Below are 24200 nucleotides of genomic sequence, written 5' to 3'. Positions count from 1 at the left end.
GTACAACAAGGAGAGGATATCCTTTCCCACCCTCCTATTTTGAAGAAGAGTCTTTTTATCTCGCCTATGCTAGCCTCAAACTTGTTATCTTTCCTCAGCCTCCCTGGGTACTGGGAATATAGGCATGCACCACTAAATCCAGCTTGTGCTCTCTTCCTTGATTGTGAGTTTAAAATAGAAAGCTAGCAGTTAGCATAAGGGCCTTTGCAGATATTCTTACTTGAATAGAATATTAAAACATAATCACTGCTACGAACATCTCCTGTGAATACTTCCATCACAAAAGATTCTTGATAGAAATCACTGATTTAACAGACTTATAATCATGTGGTTCCTAGACAAACAACAAAGTATTATCTGCAAGCTTGTTAGAAATACAAAGTCTTAGAACCCATCCCAGAACTAATAAATCAGAGTTGACATCTTTATCAAGATGAACAGGTAATTCATATGCACACTGAAGTTTAAGACATGTTGCCTCAAGAATGCATCTGCCCACACAATTCTTCCATATATGTTTGTTCCTTTCTCATTTTTCCCCAAAATAGTATCCACTAACCTAAATGTCTTTAACGCTTAGAAAATACATTTGAACCTTCATGACAGTGTGCAGTAAATTGTGAAAAAAATCTAATCAATATTTTCTAGAAGAAAAACAGTCAAGTTATATATAAAATTAATCTATATTTGCAGAATTTTTCATAAAGCAGCTTCCAGGTTTCAATTACTGATTACACAAAGTTAACTTCATAAAATTCATGACAGTTGTGATAAATAGAATATTTTTCTATATGATTTCTCAAAACCAATGAAATACATTTATTTATAAGGTTGTTTTGTTTTGTTTTGTTTTTTTGGTCTCATGTAGCCCACGCTGACCTCAAACTCATTATGTAGCTGGATGTATCACTGAACTTTTGACTTTCCTGCCTCTTGTTCCTGTGCACTGGAATTATAGGCATACATCACCACATTCATTTTAGATAGATCAAACCCAGGGCTTTGTGCATACTAAGCATTTTACCAACTGATCCTCTTCTCTAAGTTATATAAACAGATTTGTATAGGCTCACTGAAAGTTGTTCTTTTGTCATATTCAATACCCAGTTGATGAAATTGATCATACTCATTTAATCCTAAAATTCAAGAAGCATTATCTAAAGACCAATAAAATAAAATTCTGAAACCCTTAAAAATTAAAATAGTTACAAGAATATATCACAAGAGCCAAGTAAAGTAGCACATGCTTGTTATAACTCTGACAAAGGCAGGAGGATTGTGGATTCAAGGCCAGCCATAATGAACTCCAGGACAGTCTGAGCTATATAGTGAGATTTTATTTCAGAAGAAAAAGAAAGGGGATGCCAGAAGAAAATAATTTTGAAGTTTTCATTTTTGAGGCCTTTCATTTGCTTGGTTAGGTTTACTCCTGGGTATGTTATATTTTGTGGCTATTAAGAATAGTATTTTCCCTCATTTTTTTTCCTGTCTGTCTGTCAGTCATATATAAGAAGGCTACTGGGTTTTGTGTGTTGACTTTATATACTGCCTCTTTGCTGAAAGTGTTTATCATCTCTAAAAGGTTTCAGTGGAGTCTTTTGTGTCTCTAATATATATATAAAATCAGATCATGTGAAAATAGGAATACTTTGTTTATATTTGTACCCCTTTTATTTCCTCCTGCTGCCTTATTGTTTTAGCTAATACTTCAACCACTATGTGTTAAATAGGAGCCGAGAAAGTAAACAATTTTGTTTTCTTCCTGATCTTAGTGGAAATACCTTGAGTTTTTCTCCATTTATCATGATATTGGCTATATGTTTGTTATATATAAGCTTTATTATGTTAATATATGATCTCTCACTTGAAAGGGCAGTTGTACATTTGGGCTCACAGCAGTTGTCACAGCATCCACAAGATTTGAGCAAGCTCAAGCTAGACAACATCCCTGTATGGAGAATGGAGGCAGCCATGAATTCCCACCACTAGCTGTTGAGCTGTTGGTAACTGTGAGCTGCTAGAAGAAGGAGAGTTATTTTATTTAGGATATGGCTCTTGGTAGGTTAATCATATTCCCATGGAATCCCACACACACAAAAGGGTAAGGTAGCAGAAATTGAATTTGAGTTTTTTTTTTTTAATGAGGACCTAAAATTGAGTGAGTATGGAATGATGGATGGATCTTGGAAGTATTGGGGGAGGGAATGGACTTGATCAAAATATGAAAATAATGCATGAAATTCTCAAAGGAATAATAAATACATTGTTTAAAAGATATGTTACCTGAATTCCTAGCCTCTCCGTGACTTTTATCATGAAGGGATGTTAGATTTTGCCAAAGGCTTTTTCTTCATCTAATGAAATGAGCATGTGATCTCTGTTTTAGTGTCTATTTATGTGATGAATAACAATTATTGATTTGTGTATATTGAACCATCTTCACATTTCTGGAATAAAACCAACTTGGTCAGGATGAATGACCTTTTTCATATTATCTTGGATTCAGTTTGTCATTATTTTATTGAGAATGTTTGCATCTATGTTCATCTAGGAGCTCAGTTTGTAATTTTCTTTATTTTTTTTGTGTCTGGTTTGGGTATTAGGATAATACTAGCTTGAAAAATAACTATTGTATTCCTGATAGTTCTTCTTTAAAGTTCTGATAGAATTCTTCAGTGAATCTATCTGGACCAGAGATTTTTATAGCTTGGAAACTCCTTCAATCTCATTGCTGTCTATGAATCTGTTAATGTATTTCATCTTTGTTTAATTTTGTTATATTGTATAGATCTAGAAATTCATCAATTTCTTTTAGATTTTCCAATTTAATGGAGATGTTTTTTTAATACATCCTTATGATTTTCTGAAGATCATTGATATCTAACTAAAGACACTAAAGAAATAATTGAGGAAAACAGGAGACAGAAAGGGCTCCTATGCTCATCAATTAACAGGATTAATATTGTTAAAATGGACATACTAATAAAACCAGTCTACAGATTCAATACAACTCCAGCCACAATACCATGACCTTTCTTCACAGACATAGAAAAAAACTACAAGCATATATATGGAGGCACAAAATACCAAGGATAGCCAAAGCAATCCTGAACATAAAGAATACTGCAAGATGTATCAACATACCAGATTTTAAATTATGCCTTGGAGGCATAGTAATAAAAATAGCATGATACTGGTACAAAAAATATATACATAGATCAATGGAATAGAATAGATTACCCAAGATTGGTGGTGGTGGTGCACACCTTTAATCACAGCACACAGGAGGCAGAGGCAGGTGGATCTCTTTGAGTTCAAGGCCAGCCTGGTCTACGAAGCAAGTTCCAGCACAGCCAAAGCTGCTATACAGTAAAACCCTGTCTCAAACCCCTCCCCCACAAAAAAACAGAATAGATGACCCAGATTTAAGTCCAACAACTACAGCTACCCAATAAACAGTACTGGGAAACCTGGATTTTTAACATTCGGAAAATGAAAATAGGTTCTTACTTCTCACTTTGCACCAAACTCAACTCAAATGGATTGAGGATCTCACCATAAGACCAGATATCCTGAAACTGATAAAGAAAAATAAAGGAGAATGTATACACTTCAAGTTATAGGCACAGATAAGGACATTCTAAAAATGATTCCACCTGCTCAAGAAATAAGACCAAAAATTAACCAATGGGATCTCCTGAAACTAAAAAGCTTCTGTACAACCAAGAAAATGGTCAATCAAGAGGCAGCCCACAGAAGGAGTGGAACTCATGGGGGTGGGGCCAAGCAGAGATCAGGGAGCCTGTAAGAGTCTGATCTAGTGTTGGGGGATGGTCTGTATGTCAAATTACTCTGACTGGGCAATAAATAAAACACTGATTGGCCAGTGGCTAGGCAGGAAGTATAGGCGGGACTAACAGAGAGGAGAAAAGAAAGAACAGGAAAGCATAAGGAGTCACTGCCAGCCGCCACCATGACAAGCAGCATGTGAAGATGCCCGGTAAGCCACGAGCCACGTGGCAAGGTATAGATTTATGGAAGTGGATTGATTTAAGATATAAGAACAGTTAGCAAGAAGCCTGCCACAGCCATACAGTTTGTAAGCAATATAAGTCTCTGTATTTACTTGGTTGGGTCTGGCTGGCCGGTGACAAAGATTTGTCCTGACTGTGGGCAAGGCAGGAAAACTCTAGTTACATAGATCTCTGCATTTATGTTATGGCTAAGTAGCTTGGTGTTCTTGTGAAATTCCTAACAGTGGGAGCAGGAGCTGTCTCTGACTTTTTTGCCTACTTGTGGGATGGATCCTCTTCCTCCTACTGGGTTGCCTCTTCCAGGCCTGATGTTATGGTGACTTACCTGTAGTGCCACTCGCAGCCTTGTGCACAATGGGTTCTGCCCCCTTCTCACTCAATGCCATCTACTCCTGGCTGATTTCTTGTATCTCTCCAAGGGCTAAGGAGGAAGATCACATATCAGCCAGCTTGCTATGCCTTATTTGGTTGATGTTCCAGGGAGGTCTGCCCTTTTCTGAGAAGAGACAGTGGGGGTGGATCTGGGGGAGGGGGAGGGAGGAGAAACTGTGGTCTGGATGTAATATATGAGAGAAGAATAAAACAAACATTCAAAAAAAGAGGCAGCCCACGGAATGAGAGAAAATCCTTGCCAGTAGCTGTACATCTAAGATCAGATTAGTGTCTAAAATATGCAAAGAACTCAAAACCTAAATGTCAAGAAAACAAACAACCCAGTTAAAAATGTGCTAAGGAACTGAACAGAAAATTCTCAAAAGAAGTATCTAGGAAACACTTTTTAAAAAGTCTCCAATATCCTTAGCCATCAAGAAAATACATATTAAAACTACATTAATATTTCATCTCACTCCAGTCAGAATGGCCATCATCAGGAATACAAAAGACAACAAATCCTGACATGGATGTGAAGAAGATGAACCTTTACACACTGCTGGTAGGAGTGTAAAGTAATACAGCCACTCTGAAAATTAGTCTGGTGGATTCTCAAAACACTAGAAATAGATATACCATGTGACTCAACTATATCACTCCTAGGTGTATATCCAAAAGACTTTATACTTTACTATGGAACCACTGGCACATCCATGTTCACTGTTACCCTATTCACAATAGCTCTGAAATGGAATTGATCTAGATGTCCATAGACTGGTGAATAGATAATGAAAATATGGTTCATATATAGAATATTTCTCAGATGTGAAAAAACATAAATCCAGCCCACACTCAAGGCATTACATTTATTCTATCATTTCATGCCATCTGAAAGGTATTATTCTTCCAATTACATATATATTTTGAATCTCAGAGAGGTCAAATATATTTACAAAGCCAGAAGGATAACAGAAACAAGAGTGTTTGTTTGTTTGTTTACTTTGTGGTTTTACTTCAGTAGTGGGGATCATTCCCAGGACCTTGTACATACTAGGCAAGTGAATATAGCACTGAGCTATCCTCCTAAGCCCAGAGCTCTGTTTTGGTTTGGTTTGGTTTCCTTTCGTTTTGAGACAGTGTTTCATTCACTAGTCCAGGCTGGCTTGTAATTCACTGTGTAACAGTCATCCCTTGCATTTGCAACCATCTTCCTGTCTCAGCCTCCCAAGTGCTAGGATGACACCACACCCAGCCTAGAGCCCCACACCCCATTTTTTTTCAAATTTTCCAAATTTTATTAAAAAAATTTTTCAGATTAAATAAGGCAATTGAACAACAAATAGAATAGATACAATAATACTACATAAAATTAACCACTATATTGTCTAGGAATAGATGCAAATACAATAAAAATAATATAGTAAGGGTGAAATTTATCAAAATTCAGTGAGAACACAAAGCATCAAATGTGTTAGGAAATTCTTTTATTCAAGTGACCTATAGGGAAAATAAGTGTTACTATTTAAATTACATATTACACAAAAATTTGTGCATATATGATAGATATCACAATAGATAGAAAATTAAGTTGATTCATTCTCAAAATAAATCTATACTAATACAACTCAATTCTCTCTTTCTTTTAGATTTTTAATCATTTATCTATGTGTGTGTGTATGTGAATGTATGCCATGTGTGTGTTGGGGGGCAGTGTCTGAAGAGGCCAGAGTCAGATCCCCTGGAGGTGGTGTCACAAGTCCTCGTGAGCTGCCTGACATAGGTGCTGAGAATGGAACTCAGATCCTCTGGAAAACTGATACATGCTCTTAACCACTGAGCCATTTCTCCAGCTCCACCCAAGACATTTCTAGTAACATCTTTCTCTGTCTAGATTATGAGTTCTGTAAGGTCAGGGCCTGCTTTGGCCATCATTTCTCATTCTAATTCCTCCCTGCCTCAATTTTCCACAAATGATGTGTCACCAGCCAGACCTATAATATTATATACTAACAGCAATCTATTATGCAAATCCTACCTGTACAGCTGTGTTTGAGTCAGGCGAGGCAAAAGATGAGGACCAAGACTGAGGATGTAGCTTGGGTATAGCACTTACCTCATATGTGAAGCCCTGTATTTAGTCCCAAGCACATGCACGCGCGCACACACACACACACACACACACACACACACACACACACACACGCGCACACACACACACACACACAAAAAAAAAAAACGATCCGCTCCGAGGACTATACCCAAAAAGATGACCTGCTCCACAGATTAAATCTGGTTTCTAGCTGAGAAGGAAAGAGATTTCTAGCACTTCAGACCTCAGTCTCCTGGAGCCAGTGACAGTCTCAAGAATGTCCATTCTGAATTTAAGTTAAAGGAATCAAATGCCCACTCCAGATATGCTAATGCCATTAATGGAATGGTAGTGAAGCTATGCAGACTTGGGCAAGTACAGTCAAGGCTGTGGGGCTTACTGAGAGACCTTAATTTATTTTGTTTTGTTTTTTGATTCAACAAACAGGTGTCTTAGTTTGATGGGTAATCTTTGTTGTCAACTTCACTGCATCTGGAATTAACCAAAATCAAACAGCTGGGCATACCTGTGTGGGATTTTTCTTGATTGGATTATTTGAGGTGGGAAGTCCTACCCTAAATCTGGATCATTTGAGATCAAAAGAACCACCATAAACCTAGGCCACACCCCTGGCGACAACGGACATGAAAGGACATGAAAGAAGGAAGCTTTTCAATTGTGTATGCTCTCCCACATTCTCTCTGACAAGTGCATCTACCCTGCAGTTGAGGCATTTCTTTGCTGGTATTAGAGCCTCCAACATAGACCAAAGACCAGCTGAGACATTCAGGCTCCTGAACTGAACAACTATTGGATTCCATTGGCCATTGTTTGACTAACCAGACCACAGCATGTATGCCACTCTAATAAATCCCCCTGTAGTATAGATTCATTCTATCAGTCCTGTTCCTCTGAATCCTGAAAAACTAATACACCTAGTAAATGTGCTCTTAACCTCCATCACTTGCATTTTTAAAGCCACGAATGAAACCAAAGATACATGCATGTGGACTTAATGACCAGTTAAATCATCCACAGAACTGAGTCTAAATATGTGAAAGGATTTTTAAGCTCCTCATGAAGTGCTGAGGTATGTCCTAGACTGGAATGTCCCTTTGAGCTTGAGAGGTCTGTTTTGTTTTGTCTTGGATTTTTTTTAAAGATTTATTTATTTTTATTTTATTTGGATAGATGTTTTGCCTGCGTGTATCCCTATGTATCACATGCATGCAATGCCTGCAGAAGCCAGAAGAGGAAGCCAGACCTCTGGGACAGGAGTTACAGACTGTTCTGAGCTGCCATGTGGGCACTAGGAATTGAAACTGGGTCCTCTAGAAAAGCAGCCAGTGCTTTTAACCATTGAGTCATCTCTCCAACCCCTGAGCCTGAGTTTTGTATTATAAATATGGACAACTGCCTTCAACTTGGTGGTAAGTCCCTTGAGGATGGAGACTATTTTGTGGTTCTTCATGAAATATAGTATGACACTCTAATGTCTGTCTGAAGGAGGTCTACTTGGAGCTAATGCCTGATACAGACAAGGCATCTCAATATATCCCAGAGGGAAAAAAATCAGGAAATAACGAGGTTTCTCTCTCACTCCCATGTGGACCCTTGTTCAGGGGTGATTCAAGGATTCCTAAACAACTAATCCTCATTCAATTTAAGTAACAGCAAGGGTTTTTAACCTTTATAGTAGAAACTGACTCTGGTGCTAAAAGTTGCATAATAGCAATTTGGGCATTCTGTTGAAGCCTCTGTACAGAGACTTGGGCCAAATAACATATGTGGGGAGATGGTGTTATCAGTCCTATTGTTGCCTGGACATTTATTAGTCCCTTGTCTGGGAAGGGCACCAACAAGAGCATTGGGTTCCCCCGAAAGAAGACACTAGGACAATGGAAGGTAAAGAGGCCCTTACACTTCCAACAGATAAGCTGTTTGCCACTCAAATAATGTATTCTTCCTGGCCTGTGACTGTTGGTTGCTTGCCATCTGAGCAGGCTATTTCATTGAGACAACTTACACAAACACTTCCTTTCATAGGTTTGAGCCTAGTGTGTTTATCCTCTCCAAAGGAACCAGTATTTCAGACATAATTTTCACTTTCCTAGAACCATTCTTCTAATTTTAGAGATTCAGGCCTATCGTAAACAATTCAGTCTCTGTGAAAGGACAACATGCAGCCTTTTGCCACCATCTAGTGGAAATGCTAAGCTTTACACTGAAACAATTTTTGCTTTAATAGTCTTCTACTTCACTCAGGGATTTTTTAAAAATGCCTATGAGAAACAGCAAGGAATGCACCTGCTGCCCATATTTACCAATGCCCTATGCTTTCTCTCCTGTGCCCTCTAGATAGCTTTGAACTGAGCTCAACAGTAGCTGTAAGTGGTCTAACATTTACATGTCTGCAAAAATAACTTACTGCATGTGCAGTGTGACAGAAAGCACAAAAGCAGCTACAGGAAGCCTAACACCGCAGTCTGATGACCTTTCACATTTCTCTGTCCAGAGTATATAGAGTTACCTAGTGGAGAGAACACAACTCAATGCTCTCATCATCAAATCTGTTTAGAATTGTAAGCTGCTCTATGATGAATAAAAAGCTACCCGAGTAGCAGGTCATTATTAACCAACAATCATACTGCCCTTCCTTCACAAGACTAGTTTAACCTGAGCAAACAGTCAGCCCCTGTGCTATAGTCTTACTGTCTTGCTCTAGGCCCTCTTTGGGGTTATACAAGGTGCTGAGCAATCTCTAATCATATGAAATCAGAGCACTGCGTTAGGTGACATGAAAACTCATAGCTGCCTAATACCAGCCCTAGAATACCCATCTAGAATTGGACATGACAGAGAAATGAACATGTGGTGACATTACAGGAAGTATCTGGAAGCCTGGGAGGTATCAAGAGATGAAATACAGATGGAGAAATCATCTTCACCATGGTAGAATTTGGCAACAAAGAGGAGGCCTAAGATAAAAAGAAATTTAAAGACATGCTTTGAAGAATCCAAGGATAGGAGGAGAGATCGACTCAGATAAAAATCAAAGCAACAAGATGAATTAAGAGAAAAATATGCAAGTCATAGACATAGGACACGCCTGGTGGTGGAGTACTGTACTCCAGAGGCTAAGGCAAGTGGATTACAAGTTCAAGACCAGCCTGACCTACAGAGCAAGTTTCAGGGTAGACTGGGCAATTTACTAAGTCCTTGTCTCAAAGTAAAAGGTAAAAAAAAGAATGCAGGGAATATACCTCAATAGCAGAGTATCCCTACGACATGCAAAATAACAAGGTTTACTTTCCCCACCCTCAAAAATGTCATACTGAAGCTAGCATGGCCTAAGACACATGGATCTGTACAACTATGAGATGCTCAAAGGATAACTCTCTGTAGCTGCCTTCTTTTGTTCAACCTTGACACCATCTTAAACATATAGTTAATCATATCACACTTATTTGGCTCATGAATTCCTTCCTTAAATACTCAGTACCATTTTGGAACATCTCCCACACTCAGACATGTGGCCATAACAGTGAACATATAATTGCCTGTCACTTCATATTCACCATCATTATCACCATCTCTATGATTCATATTTGCACATAACCAATAAAAAATGACCAGACAGAATAAGAGGTCAGGTTAGAATATCCAACAACCTAATTTCTACTTGTAACATAAAAATCTAGACCTTGGTTTTCCAAATGTAAGTATGGGGAGAAATGTTAAATGGGAAGGATTACATGACATGGTTCTGTTATATTTGGTCTGAACTTCCACATTGTCTTCAAACTCATAACAAAACACTAAATTTAAATAGGAATAGCTGTCTTGGGAAATGCTATATAAATTTTTGAATTTTATTTTAATTTTATTTTTATGTGTCTGTACCACTGGGAACTTACTATTGTTTCTGACTTCTTTAAAGTTTCTTCAGTAAGAACACATTCCACTGTGCCAGTGGTTCTCAATCTATGAGTCATGACCCCTTTGAGGGTCAAATCACCCTTTCACAGAGGTCACCTAAGGCCATCAGAACACACAGATATTTATATTACAATTCATAACAGTAGCAAAATTACAGTTATGAAGTAGCAATAAAATAATTTCATGTTTGGGGGCAGCACAATATGAGGAACCATATTAAAGGGTCATGGGGTTGGAAAGGGTGAAAATCACTGCACAATGGCATTCTAGAATATTTTCTACTACTGGAAATATTTTTTCATAAGGGTAGCCCCACTATCTGACTCAACATGGGTGGTGAATCCAAATGTAAGCAAACACAGTCCAGACTAATAATGTAGCTCATGGTAGAACATTTGCTTAGCATGTGCAAGGTCCTAGATTCTATCTCCAGCACCACAATAAAGAAACTAATCATTAAGTTCATGCAGCAACACAGTCCAACTAAAAGCTCTTACAGAAAACTCACCATCATTTTTGTGGATAAGCTTGGAAACAGCATAAGCAGAGAAAAGAATCTACTGCAGTCCTTGCCTGTCAGTATACCTGAGAAGAGCAGCAGGTCTATCACTTCTAGCTATTATCCAGTGGTCCCCTGTCTATTTGACTATGCAGATGGTACACTAAGCACATTAACCCTGCTTCCTAAGACCCACACTGGGATCACTAAGCATTGTCTAGGAGGCTGGTCCCAAATTATAGATGAATCACCATGCTTTTTTGGACAATATAGATAGCTACAGGTAGTAAAGGTATCATGAGCCTGTTGATTGAACTCTTTCTCCTCAAAAGATTCTTATTCATGTACATCCACATGTGGCACAAACAACACTGACCATGTTTGCCACTGCTAGAGGTTGAGATGAGATCTAGTTATCACACTGCCAGGCACAAGACCATGCTGTCATCTTATATACAGTAAGGCACATTTGGAGGCTATTTTTTTTTTCATTAAAAATAACATGGCTCAGATTCTACCCATTAATCAGAATTTCATCTTCCATGTACAGAAGCAAGCCATTTCCTCTGAGATTCTACAGCTTCCACAGTTTGTATCTTCTTCCTGCCCTTTACTTAGCTGATGTATTCATGAAAATCATGCATGTGTTCTCAAGAATGAATGTGTATTGATGCCAAGAGAAGGCAGAAGTGCTAACTCAGTCCTTGTATCTGAGACTTCTTCATATGGAGGGGTACTGGATACTTCTTATTGTAACTCTTGTATGATTTAAACTTTCACTTAAAATGGATAACTCTTTAAAAATGATAATTCCTGGACAATATCCACTTTGTTATTGCTCATATTTGAGACTTCATTGTGAGTTAAGACCATTAGTGAGAGCAAAACAACATTGGCTTTGCTTTGAAGCTCTACAACCCTTTCCACAATACACTGAACAGCATCATTGACAACAGCCTTTTATTGGCTCAAAAATGCCCATGCTGGGCTGTGGATTTGACCCAGTGGTAAAATACTGCCCTAGCATGTACAAGGCCCTGGGTTTGATCCATAACACTGCAAAATTAATAAATAAATAAATTTTTGAAGTACCTACTCTTAAGCTGTGTTATGTGACAAAACTTTTCCTGAAGAAAAAAATACATACACATATCTACTAACCCACCCCAGATAGGGAACCTATAGCAAACAAAACTAAGGATACCACCAAAGTCCACCTTGGTCAACTAAGGAGTTTTATTTGGGTTACTTACAGAATTATGGGTTTGGGGTTACCTACTGGAGTAGAAATGATTCAAGGACAGCTGCATCACCAAAGCCCATCCCAGCATGGGTGATGCTCATAAAAGCTGAAAGCATGCTGTCCAGCCTGCAAGTAGATCAACAGTTCGGAGAGTGTCCTTTCCAAGCGACTCAATTGGTCTAAACCTCTTCCAGGAAGCTCAGCTGGTCTCAGAGTCTTCTTTGCAGTTTGGCTTGTCTGAGAGTGACTCTCAGCTGTCATTGATCTTACTCTGGGATGAAGGGGCCTAGTGAATCTAGTCAGTTTCAGAGGCTTCCTGTAGCTATTTTGAGTTGTTTATAGTTTGTCTTAAGAAGCCTCCCTACAGGACAGTATGTTTTAATCATAGAAAACTGCTACACAACCAACTCACATTAGACAATAGTTCAATCTGAAAGTTAAACACAAACTTTTAGCAAAATTTTTACTGTGCCTACAAGAGCTTCTGAGAATCATGATGAGTTCTATATCAATGTATATAACATGAACAAACAATTCTTGCATGTGATATAGTTTCCAACAAACTTTCATCAGTGAATAAGGCCTCTGATTCTAGTCAAAGGAAAGCCCTCAAGTTTTACCTTAGCCCCCTTGTTCTTGAAAGAAAGGTGTGAGCAGAAAAGTAATCTTGGGTATACTAAATAAACCACAGACTAAGTAACATAGATCTCAGCAGCAAGTTTCTTCATCCTTCTCTTGTCAGCAAGGTGGTCATTTGGGAATATGGATTAATCACTAAGTAACTGGGTGATCGCTATGTTTTCCCTTCCAATAAAACTGGCAGAGATCCCTCATCTGCTAGCTGAGGGTATAAGCCTCTATAACTTCATCATGCTTTTTGTAAACCTTTATATTTTTAATTGGTTTCCTCATCCTTAGAGAAATGGGCCTCAGTACATTTCTATGTAACTGTCCAACTATAATCAGGAGGGATCATTTATTTTATCTGTAGACAAGGTCACTAGTCAAAATAAATTAAACATCTAAATGACATAAAACAATGGGCAAGAACATGATTTCTTGGATGTATGGGATTTTCTCCTTTGAAACAAATCAAACTACACGAATAATTACAGTTCATAGATGGAGGGTGAGATATGCCTCCTCCCTAAAGAATTTACCAACATGGTCTATAAGAGCATGCCAATATTCTAGATACTACAGTGTTGGCATTGGTAGGTCTTCCAAAGAGAGAAAGCAGCCAAAGCCCAGACTTGAGACTAAAGAGATGGCTCAGCAATTGAGTGTTTTCTGCTCTTGCAAAGGACCAGAGTTTGCTTCCCAGCATACATTGGGCAGCTCACAAGTATCTTTAATACAAGCTCCAGGGGATTCAGCACTCTCTTCTGGCCTCCATAGGCATCTACAAACATATGCAACACATATACACAAAAAAATAAAATAAATTGATTTTTTTTAAGTCTTCTGCATCAAGTGGCCATGGAAAGGCTTATGAATCAGTATTTTTCATTGCTGTGACCAAAATACTTGTGGGAAAATTTTTAAAGGAAGAAAAGTGTGTGTCTTTATTACTTTTCTGTTGCTGTAATAAGCCACCTTATTTTTTTAAAAAAGCATTTAATAGGAGCTTGCCTTACAGTTTGAGAGGGTGAGTGCCTGACCATTATGGCAGGGAATATGGGTGCAGATAGGCAACATGGTGCTGGAAACGGTAACTAAGAGTTTCCATTTGATCCACAGGTATGAGGTAGAGAGAGGATGGAAGGGAGAGGGAGACTGAGAGTCTAAAATGGTATTGTATGGGCTTTTGGAACATCAAAGGCCACTCCTAGTAACATACATCCTCCAACAAGTCCATACCTCCTAACCCTTCCCTCACAGTCCTACCAGATGGGACTAGCATTCAAACATATGAGTCTGTTGGGGGCCATTCTCATTCAAACCACCACTAAGGCTATAGAAATGGCTCAGCAGTTAAAAGAGCATACTTTTTGTGGACCTGAATGTGGTTCCTAGCACCCATGTCAGGTGGCTCACAATCACCTGTACCACTAGCTCTATAAGGGATCCAGTGACGTTTTCTGCCTCCTCAAGAAACTGATCTCATGTACAAACACATAATTTAAAGAAAAAAGTAAAAAATGATATAATTATATTATAATCTTGAAAATTTATGAAGAAAAAAGAAAAAGAAGGGTTTATTTTATACCATGATTTCAGAAATGAAAATGCATCACCATAATGGAAGGGAGGGTATGTTGTAGAGCTGTTAACTCTTGGCAGCAAAGATCCAGAGGGCAGCAGCAACAGAGTAAGATTTACCTACCACACAAGGACATCTTCCCAGTGACCTACTTCCTCCAACTGAACTTTGCCTTCTACAACTACACTACCTCCCAATGGTCTGTTTGGATTTTGATTTCTTCATTGAATTAAACCATTCATTGAGTTAGATCCCTTGTGCTCTGTCTCTAGAAATGCCTGCTCAGACACATCTCAAGATGTACTTGACTGATTTCCTAAGTTATCTCTCAATCAAACCAAATTGAAAATATTACCCACCATAAACCCTGGCTCTTATACTTGTTTTCACCCTGTATTGTATGACGAGAAATCCATGGAGTCGGTTTTAAGGACAAGGAATTTAATAGGGGATAAAAACTCACTACAGCATGAGAGATTTATCATAGACTTCTGGAAAGCTGAGCTATGATCCACACTGTTCTTGTGCCTGGTTCATCTCAGTATCCAAAACTGAGAGAGAGAGAGAGAGAGAGAGAGAGAGAGAGAGAGAGAGAGAGAGAGAGAGAGAGAGAGAGAGAACTGCCTATGTGCATCCTAGATCTTAAGGGCATATACTTCAAGGTCATAGGCAGGTGAAGCAGTTACCTGATGCATCTTGAGGGGTGGTGCTTCAAGGTCATAGACAGAAGAGCTACCCACTACATCTCCCCCTTTTGTCTAAATAAGAGAGTTCTAGCCTAATACAAAACTATATACAATAGGAACAATTATCAAGTATTGTCCAGTAGAGGGGAAAAGGAATAACCTAAACAAAAATAGAATTACCACCAGCAAGAATTACCATCAAACAAGAAACACATACTAAAATGCAGAGATGTCCAGAAAATAGGTAAATAGCATGTACAAAGATTACTCCAATAGCTGTTCTATCCTGAAGAATCTGAATCTAGTACTTAATATTCTAGCTAAGGATCAAGAAGGTTATAACTGTAATTACTTAGTCCTCAATCCCATCAAAGACTTGAGAAGGAACATAATAATACCTGAGAAATGCAAGCAAGCAATTTCTGAAATTCTTGAGAGAATAGATAAGAGACAGCTGGCAGCCTGGACAGTCACCTAAAGATTCCCAGCACTGTTGGGGCAACCATTTTGGCTATAGGCCTAGAATATATGACAGACCATTTTCAGAAGCAGAAATTTTGAAAGACCATCTTACCCTGTCTTGGCAGACTTCAGTAGTTGCTTTTCCAGGTGTCCTGCTTTTCCTGAATGGACAGCATGTCAGCAGCTGAGGCATGGACAGTCCTTTGCCCAGCAGGCCATTTTGTGTGGTGATATTTTATTTGTACTGAAATGTTATTTTAATTTTATGTTAATAAATAAAGTTGCCCTGGGGTCAGAGCTATTAGAGCCATAGTAAGAGCGTGGTGGTTAGAAGAGCTAGGTAGATTTCTGTGTGTTCAGGGATACAGCCAGTATTGGAGACATACGCCTTTAAGACCTGGAGGGCGGTACTTACAGGCAGTGATGAGGCAGTCATGTGGTTGGGTTTACAACCAATGAGAAGGCAGAACAGAACGATTATTTAACAGGGACACAGGAAGTACCTCCCTCTCTCGGGGAAGCTAGGAGCACTGCAGGAGGTAAGATTTTATCTCTGAGCTCTGACCTCTCGGCTTTTCTCTTTTACCTTGGCTCTGTGTTTCTTATTTTAATAATACGATTGGTTACATCTACATCTGGCGCCCAACGTGACAAGAATCCATTAAAAACTGCTTGGGGCCGGCTCCCTAGCCGGAGCAGCCGGCTCCCTAGCCCCAGCCCAGGTCTGCTTGGGCTCAGGCCGGACTGTGAGCTGCTTGCTTAAAGCCAGTGCTACAAACAGCTCAGGCCTGCCCTGCTAAACAGGGCCCCTGGCTGTAAAGCCAAGCCTTGACTCGGCTCAGAGGGAACAAGTGGCTGGCTTTAAGCTTTAGCCGGCTACCCCTTCGCTTTCGCTTTCACTTTCACTTTCACTTTCACTTTCGCTTTTGCTTTCTCTCTTGCTTTCTCTCTGTCTCTGTCTCTGTCTCTGTCTCTGTCTCTGTCTCTGTCTCTCTCTCTCTCTCTCTCTGGATTTACACCTAGGACTCTAGGTGGCTGTTTTGAAATTCGCTCGGATTTCTACTGTTCTACGCAGATTTGGTAAGTCATAAAGGAAACTATTTAAAAGACAAATTTTTTCCACATTTAAAAAAATGGGTTTCCTGTGTACATTGGAAGAAAATTGGGTTTTGTTTGAAATTTTAGGCAGTCTGACAATGGAACAACTATATGAAAAGATTAGTATTATGGGAATTATGCAGTTAATCACCATGCTTATTCTCATTTTACTATTTAAAAAGATAGTCGATTTAAGTGCCAGGATAACAGCTTTAGAAAAACCTGTTAATTTTAACAGTGAAGTTGGTTCAAGTTTGGATCATAAGGTTACAGAAAGAAAGCCTGTTTTCACACAATCATCCTTAATTTATCCTGTAACCGTACAGCAGATGCCTGATCAAATGGCTACACAAAATATCTGGGCTCCAATTGAACTGATGGATTTTAAAAGGTTTAAGGAGGCAATAGTATCTTATGGCATGCATTCCCCATATGTAAAGCAAATGTTAAACTCTTGGTCAACATATAATAGGATTATACCACAGGACTGGCGGGACCTTGCACAAGCTGTTCTGGAACCCAGCCAGAGAATTCAATTTCTGACTTGGTTTAAGGAGGAAGCTAGAAACGTAGAAACACAATGGAGGGATAAAGGAATACAAGTTTGTCAGGATCAGCTTATTGGAGAAGGCCAATATGCTTCAATACAAACACAATGTTTATATGATGTTCAAACCGTAATTTTATGTCGAATGGCAGCCTTGAATGCATGGGACAGAGTTGATGAACCAGGAAAAAAACATGAGTCATTCACAAAGGTTATGCAAGGCCCTAAAGAATCTTTCACAGATTTTTTAGAAAGACTGGCTTCAGCAGTAAACAGAATGGTCTCAGGATCAGAAGCTAGTAAGGCAATAATTGAAGCTTTGGCATTTGAGAATGCGAATGCAGCATGCAAAAGAATAATCAGGCCGTTAAGGGCAAGATCTGCACCTTTGGAAGATTGGATTAGAGAAACAATTAATGTTGAGGTTGATGAGCATGATACGTGGGTAGGAGAAGTAATTTCAAAAGGTTTGAGGAGTGTTAGATGTTTTGGGTGTGGAAAGCAAGGACATTTTAAAAGGGACTGTAAACAGGTCAATCCTAGAAGCAATGTTTCTTCAAGGAACAATGGCAACAGAATGCCCCTTCCTTCTGGAGTATGCAGAAGGTGTGGTAAGGGAAAACACTGGACCAACGAATGTAGATCAACAAAGGACAGACAGGGTAATCCTTTGCCTCAGTTTTCGGGAAACTCCCGGAGGGGCCTCATGCAGGCCCCCATAGCAAAACCAGTTCAAACCTTTCCTGCAGCTGTAGAGGAAATCCCTGCTCTGAGCGATTAAATAACCAAATGACTATTGGAATAAATCAGGCTGGTCAGGATGATGAAAAAGAGAGAATAGAAAATTCAGGAGAAAACATAAAGAAAATTTTTTGGCAAACTTCTATTAATGAACAGAGACCAAAATTAACGATAAAAATAAATGGTGTTTTGTTGTCTGGTCTGGTAGACACAGGTGCGGACATTACCATAATTGCACCAGAATTTTGGCATCCAGCTTGGCCTCTTCAGGAGGTAAACGTTCAACTGTTAGGAATTGGGACATTATCTGGAGTGAAACAGAGTGCAAGATGGCTGGAATGTATAGGTCCAGAAGGACAGAGAGGAAAATTAAAACCATATGTCGCTAACATAGCTATGAACCTGTGGGGTCGAGACTTGTTGCAACAATGGAATACTCAGATTAAAATCCCTCCAATCTCAGAAACAAATCATAAACTAGCACATGTTTCTGAGAGAAATATTAGAAGGCATTATTTTGAGTGGTCACCAGCCATCCATATTATACAGGAACAGGGCACAACAACTGATAATCTTCCAAAAATACCAACAGCTCTACCTTTAAAATGGTTAACAGACAAGCCTGTATGGGTTCAGCAATGGCCTTTAACAACAGAGAAACTCCAGGCTTTAGAAGAGCTGGTAGAAGAACAGCTAAATGCTCAGCATATTGAACAGTCAACCAGCCCTTGGAATTCTCCTGTATTTGTTATTAAAAAGAAATCTGGTAAATGGAGAATGGTAACAGACCTTAGAGCAATTAACAAAGTAATTCAGCCGATGGGCTCTCTACAATCTGGAATTCCTTTGCCTACTCTGTTACCAAAAGGATGGCCTCTCATAGTTATTGATTTAAAAGACTGTTTCTTTTCAATACCCTTACAAGAAAAGGACAAAGAAAGATTTGCTTTCACAGTGCCTACTTATAATAATTCTCAACCGGTTAAAAGATTTCAATGGAGGGTCCTCCCACAGGGAATGTTAAATAGCCCAACTCTGTGCCAATATTTTGTACAACAGCCATTGGAAGTGATACGTAAAAAATTTCCTAAATCTATAATTTATCATTATATGGATGATATTTTACTAGCTGACTCAAATGCAGATACTTTAGAAAGAATGTTTGAAGAAGTAAAGAAAATTTTGCCTTGCTGGGGATTACAAATTGCTCCTGAAAAACTACAAAGAGGAGATTCTATTAATTATTTAGGATATAAAATAGAGCTACAAAAAATTAGACCCCAAAAGGTGCAAATTAGGAGAGATAGACTACAGACTCTTAATGACTTTCAAAGATTATTTGGAGATATTTCTCATCTACGAACTATTGTTGGGGTAAAAAATGATGAACTGACTAATTTGTTCAAAACCTTAGAAGGTGACAAGGACTTAAATAGTCCAAGAGAATTATCACCTGAAGCTGAGAAAGAATTGGCCTTGGTAGAAAAGAAAGTACATGAAGGGCACGTGGATCGTATTGATCCAAAGCTGGATTGCATTTTGGTTATTTTACCCTCTAGGCATTCCCCTACTGGAATATTAATGCAGAGGGAAGATATTATATTGGAATGGATATTTTTACCAAATAAACCAAATAAAAAATTAAAAACTTATGGGGAAAAAATCTCTGACTTGATTTGGAAAGGAAAATTGAGACTTCGTCAATTAGCAGGAATAGACCCAGCAGAAATTGTCGTACCTTTAACTAAGGAGGACATTGAAAAATTATGGACAGAAAGTGAACCTTGGCAAAGAGCTTGCAGTAATTTTTTGGGAGAAATTAACAGCAAATATCCCAAAAGCAACAGAATTGATTTTATAAAGAGAGCTGATTGGATCTTGCCTCGAATTGTACGGCAAAAACCCATATCTGGAGTTCGTACATTTTATACAGATGCCAACAAACAAGGAAAGGCAGGTTACAAATCAGAAAATTTAAGTAAAGTGGTACAAAGTCCTTATAATTCAGTGCAAAAATCAGAATTGTATGCTATTCTGTTGGTATTAATGGATTTTTCAGAACCTCTCAACATAGTAACTGACTCTCAGTATGCTGAAAGAGTGGTATTACATATTGAGACTGCAGAATTTATCCCTGATGCTTCAGAATTAACTTCACTATTTATTCAATTACAAGATACAATCAGGAAAAGGAGTCATCCTTTATATATAACTCACATCCGATCTCATACTGGTCTGCCAGGCCCTCTAGCACAAGGCAATGATGAGATTGATAAATTATTGATAGGAAATGTGCTGGAGGCCTCAGAATTTCATAAAAAACATCATGTCAATAGTAAAGGTTTAAAAAAGGATTTTCCCATAACCTGGCAACAAGCCAAAGAAATAGTAAAGAAATGTCCTACTTGTTCCTTCTATAATCAAACACCATTACCAGCAGGATGTAACCCAAAGGGTACTCAGAGGAATGAAATCTGGCAGATGGACGTGTTTCACTTTGCAGAATTTGGAAAACTGAAATATGTACACCACACTATCGATACTTATTCAGGATTTCAATGGGCAACTGCTTTGAGTTCTGAAAAAGCTGATTCTGTAATCACTCATTTGCTAGAAGTTATGGCCATTATGGGTATACCTGCACAAATCAAAACTGACAATGCTCCATCATATGTCTCTGTTAAAATGAAACAGTTTTTTGCTTATTACAATATAAAGCATATTACAGGTATACCACATAATCCTACAGGTCAAGCAGTTATAGAAAGGTCAAACAGAACTCTAAAGGATATGCTAAATAAACAGAAAGGAGTAACAAAAACCCCCAGAAATAGACTGCATAATGCTCTATTAACTTTGAATTTTCTGAATGCCAATGAGAAAGGAACAACAGCTGCAGAGAGACATTGGGTAATAGAAAAAACTACAGAATTAAATCAGCCTATATACTTTAAGGATGTGCTGACCTCAGAATGGAAGCCAGGGTATGTATTACGTTGGGGACGAGGTTTTGCTTTTGTTTCTATAGGAGAAGATAAGCTGTGGGTACCATCAAAATTGATAAAGGTTCGATTTGAACAAGAGAAACCTCTTAATTAGAGGAGGTGATAGTTCATCAACCAGCATGAACATCCAATTTAAACTAACTTGTACCTGTAACACATGTCTTTTCATTTAATCAGATAATAACTTGCCAAAAAGGAACATCCCCAAAATTAGTCTTGGGGGAAGGTTTTTGTTTTTGTCTTTTAGGAGAATGAAGGTTAAGGAATCTGAAGGACACAAGACAAATGAGACAACTGAAGAAAAGGGACAAATCATCTATCCCAGGAAACAGAGTATATTGGAGTATATGGCATATGGGTATATATTATCTAAAAAATTTTATGTCTTCTTAAATGTTTGTTTCTGCTTTTCTCTAAAGATTTAACACTATTGGTTTTCAAATAGTCCCAGTTCAATTAAAATTTAAAGCTGACTTTGGAGTTGGAGAATGGCTCTCTCCTTCTTTAAACTCAAGCATGTTGTTAAAATGAAAATACAAACTCCCTGTATCATGACAGAATAAAAGAGCCATTTTCTGCTATGGGACAGGACAAAAGCCAAATTAATTAAGGGACTATTCTATTACTAATCTCAACTCTTTGATTCTATTCTGATTCTTTAAACTTTTCTTAAAGTATAAATTTTATATCAAAATTTACAAGATTAATATATATATACATTTTAAACTTTGTTAAGATATGAATGGTCATATAGAGTACTAACTAATTCTAGAAAAAAGGCTTCAGTTAGCTGCATATATATGTCTTTGTGTTCGAGTCTCTTATCAGTTTTCTGCAGGAAATCACGGCCAGGCCTAACATCAACTGAAGTCTCCGGAAAGAAGATGGGGCCCCACAACAACAACAACAACAACAATTCCACGTGGACAATAATAATATCACTAAGCTGACAAACATCATCTACAGATCAGCTTTGAACTACAAGGTGCTCAGAACAATTTTGAGATGACTAGCTGAGATGATCCAGTCTCAAAGACTACTTGAATAAGGACTTGAGATAAACCCTGAACTTTGGCTTTATACATAGACTGGATAATAAGGAAGGATATAGTTATCTTTCCTAGAATTTGACAATTAACCTAAAAAAATTTTTCTTTCAGGATAAAGATAACTTCACCCATACCCAGCAGGAAGCAATTTTAAGAATATGACACCCACATTGCCAAAGAAGTGGTGTGGGGCAGGTGGTTTTTTGGTTCTTTTAATGGGTTTTGGGTCTGGGATAATTTTCAATTGTTTAGGGGGGTTGGTTACAAGTTGTTGTCAAGGGTTAGGAAAAAGGCTAAGCAAAGGAGATTAGATTTAAGGTTCTTGTTTAAAAAAAAAAAAGAAAAGAAAGAAAGAAAAGAAAAAGACAATTACTAGTTTTAAATACTTTACATTATTACCAACTATTAGGATATAAAGAAATGAAAGTTAGTAGTTAGACATTACAATAGAAATTGTAGTCATATTAGATATGTTTTAAAAATTGAGCAGATATATTTTAGACAGGTCATCTTCAAACCCTTCAGAGATCTAACGAATATGGCATTTAAAATATTTTAATAACTTAGAAATTTTTCTTTTTTGAGACATGTCAGCTCCTGGCAGTACCAATCTACTTCAGAGAAAATATGGGCATTGAAGAAACTGCATATGGAGTTAATTTTCATTGTGGCAAAAGTTAGCCACTGGACAACAAAGTATCCTCAAATCAACAGGACAAAATGGACAGACAGAACACGAAACAAAAGACTACCGATTCCTGCCAAAACAAGTATGGTTATGGCTTTATCAGAAGGCATCTTCTGAGGCCAGGACAATATGGCACCATCCCTGAAGTGGCCTTCACAATCTGGAAAAGGTACAGTGCCCTTTTCTTTGAAGGCAGCTGAACAGGCAGTGGGCCGATGGCTTCTGTTGTGCAATGGAACAGCAACTGAAAGCTCACGCCTCTCAATAGTAGACTGGCATTTAATAGAGGGATGTGGAGAAGGGCATGCTTAGATGAAGCCATATATACACAGCCAAGAAGAATGGACAGCTGAATTCAAAAACCATCAACAATTTCCAGAATTTAAAATCCTGAATCATGACATGACACTAGTGGAATTCAGGTGTTTCTGGTACATGGACTGCTCTCACTCAGTGTGAGGTTGAACTGTTGACCTTGTGTACAACCTACTTCACAAATGAGTCTGTCAGATACGCTAAGCCTATAGGCTGAAGATGATGCCCCAACACTGTGGAGAAACCTCAGGTGACTGTCCAGGCAGCTGGCTGTTTCTGTCAACTCACAAAATTTTTGGAAGTTGCTTTTGTGCACTTCCTGTTTTTATTTTTGTTAGCTAATATTATTTCCTTCTTGGGTCTCTGAGGGAGTTGAAGATTAGTTAGTTATAGTTGAAGATTAATTAGGATAGAAAGTGAATTAGATACATTTTGAACTTACTAAAATAGGATAGATAAGGGAATTATTTTCTCTGATTTGTCAAATACAAATGGACTAGACATCGTTTAGGTATTTGTTACTTGTATATATTGTATATAGTTATTGTACTTTTGTATATAGTTTTTCTTTTGTTAGTTATAACCTTTTGCCTTTTTTCTTTTTATTAAAATAGAAAAGGGGAAATGTGGTGATATTTTATTTGTACTGAAATGTTATTTTAATTTTATGTTAATAAATAAAGTTGCCCTGGGGTCAGAGCTATTAGAGCCATAGTAAGAGCGTGGTGGTTAGAAGAGCTAGGTAGATTTCTGTGTGTTCAGGGATACAGCCAGTATTGGAGACATACGCCTTTAAGACCTGGAGGGCGGTACTTACAGGCAGTGATGAGGCAGTCATGTGGTTGGGTTTACAACCAATGAGAAGGCAGAACAGAACGATTATTTAACAGGGACACAGGAAGTACCTCCCTCTCTCGGGGAAGCTAGGAGCACTGCAGGAGGTAAGATTTTATCTCTGAGCTCTGACCTCTCGGCTTTTCTCTTTTACCTTGGCTCTGTGTTTCTTATTTTAATAATACGATTGGTTACATCTACAATTTTGTGCCAAGAAGAAGACAACTTCCAAACCAAGTGTCTTAGAAGCCCAACATTATCTCAGAATCAGACTGGTGCTGCCAGAAGCATTGTGTCTCATGCAACAGAATTCTAAGTTATCAAAACATTTAAATGCCATATTCTCTATGTCTATGAAGTGTTTGAAGATTACCTATCCATCTGATGACATATGTT

This window comes from Peromyscus maniculatus, chromosome X (genome assembly GCF_049852395.1).
Source record: "Peromyscus maniculatus bairdii isolate BWxNUB_F1_BW_parent chromosome X, HU_Pman_BW_mat_3.1, whole genome shotgun sequence".
In the NCBI taxonomy this organism is placed as follows: Eukaryota; Metazoa; Chordata; class Mammalia; order Rodentia; family Cricetidae; genus Peromyscus; species Peromyscus maniculatus.
Note: the sequence above shows the minus strand (reverse complement) of the source record.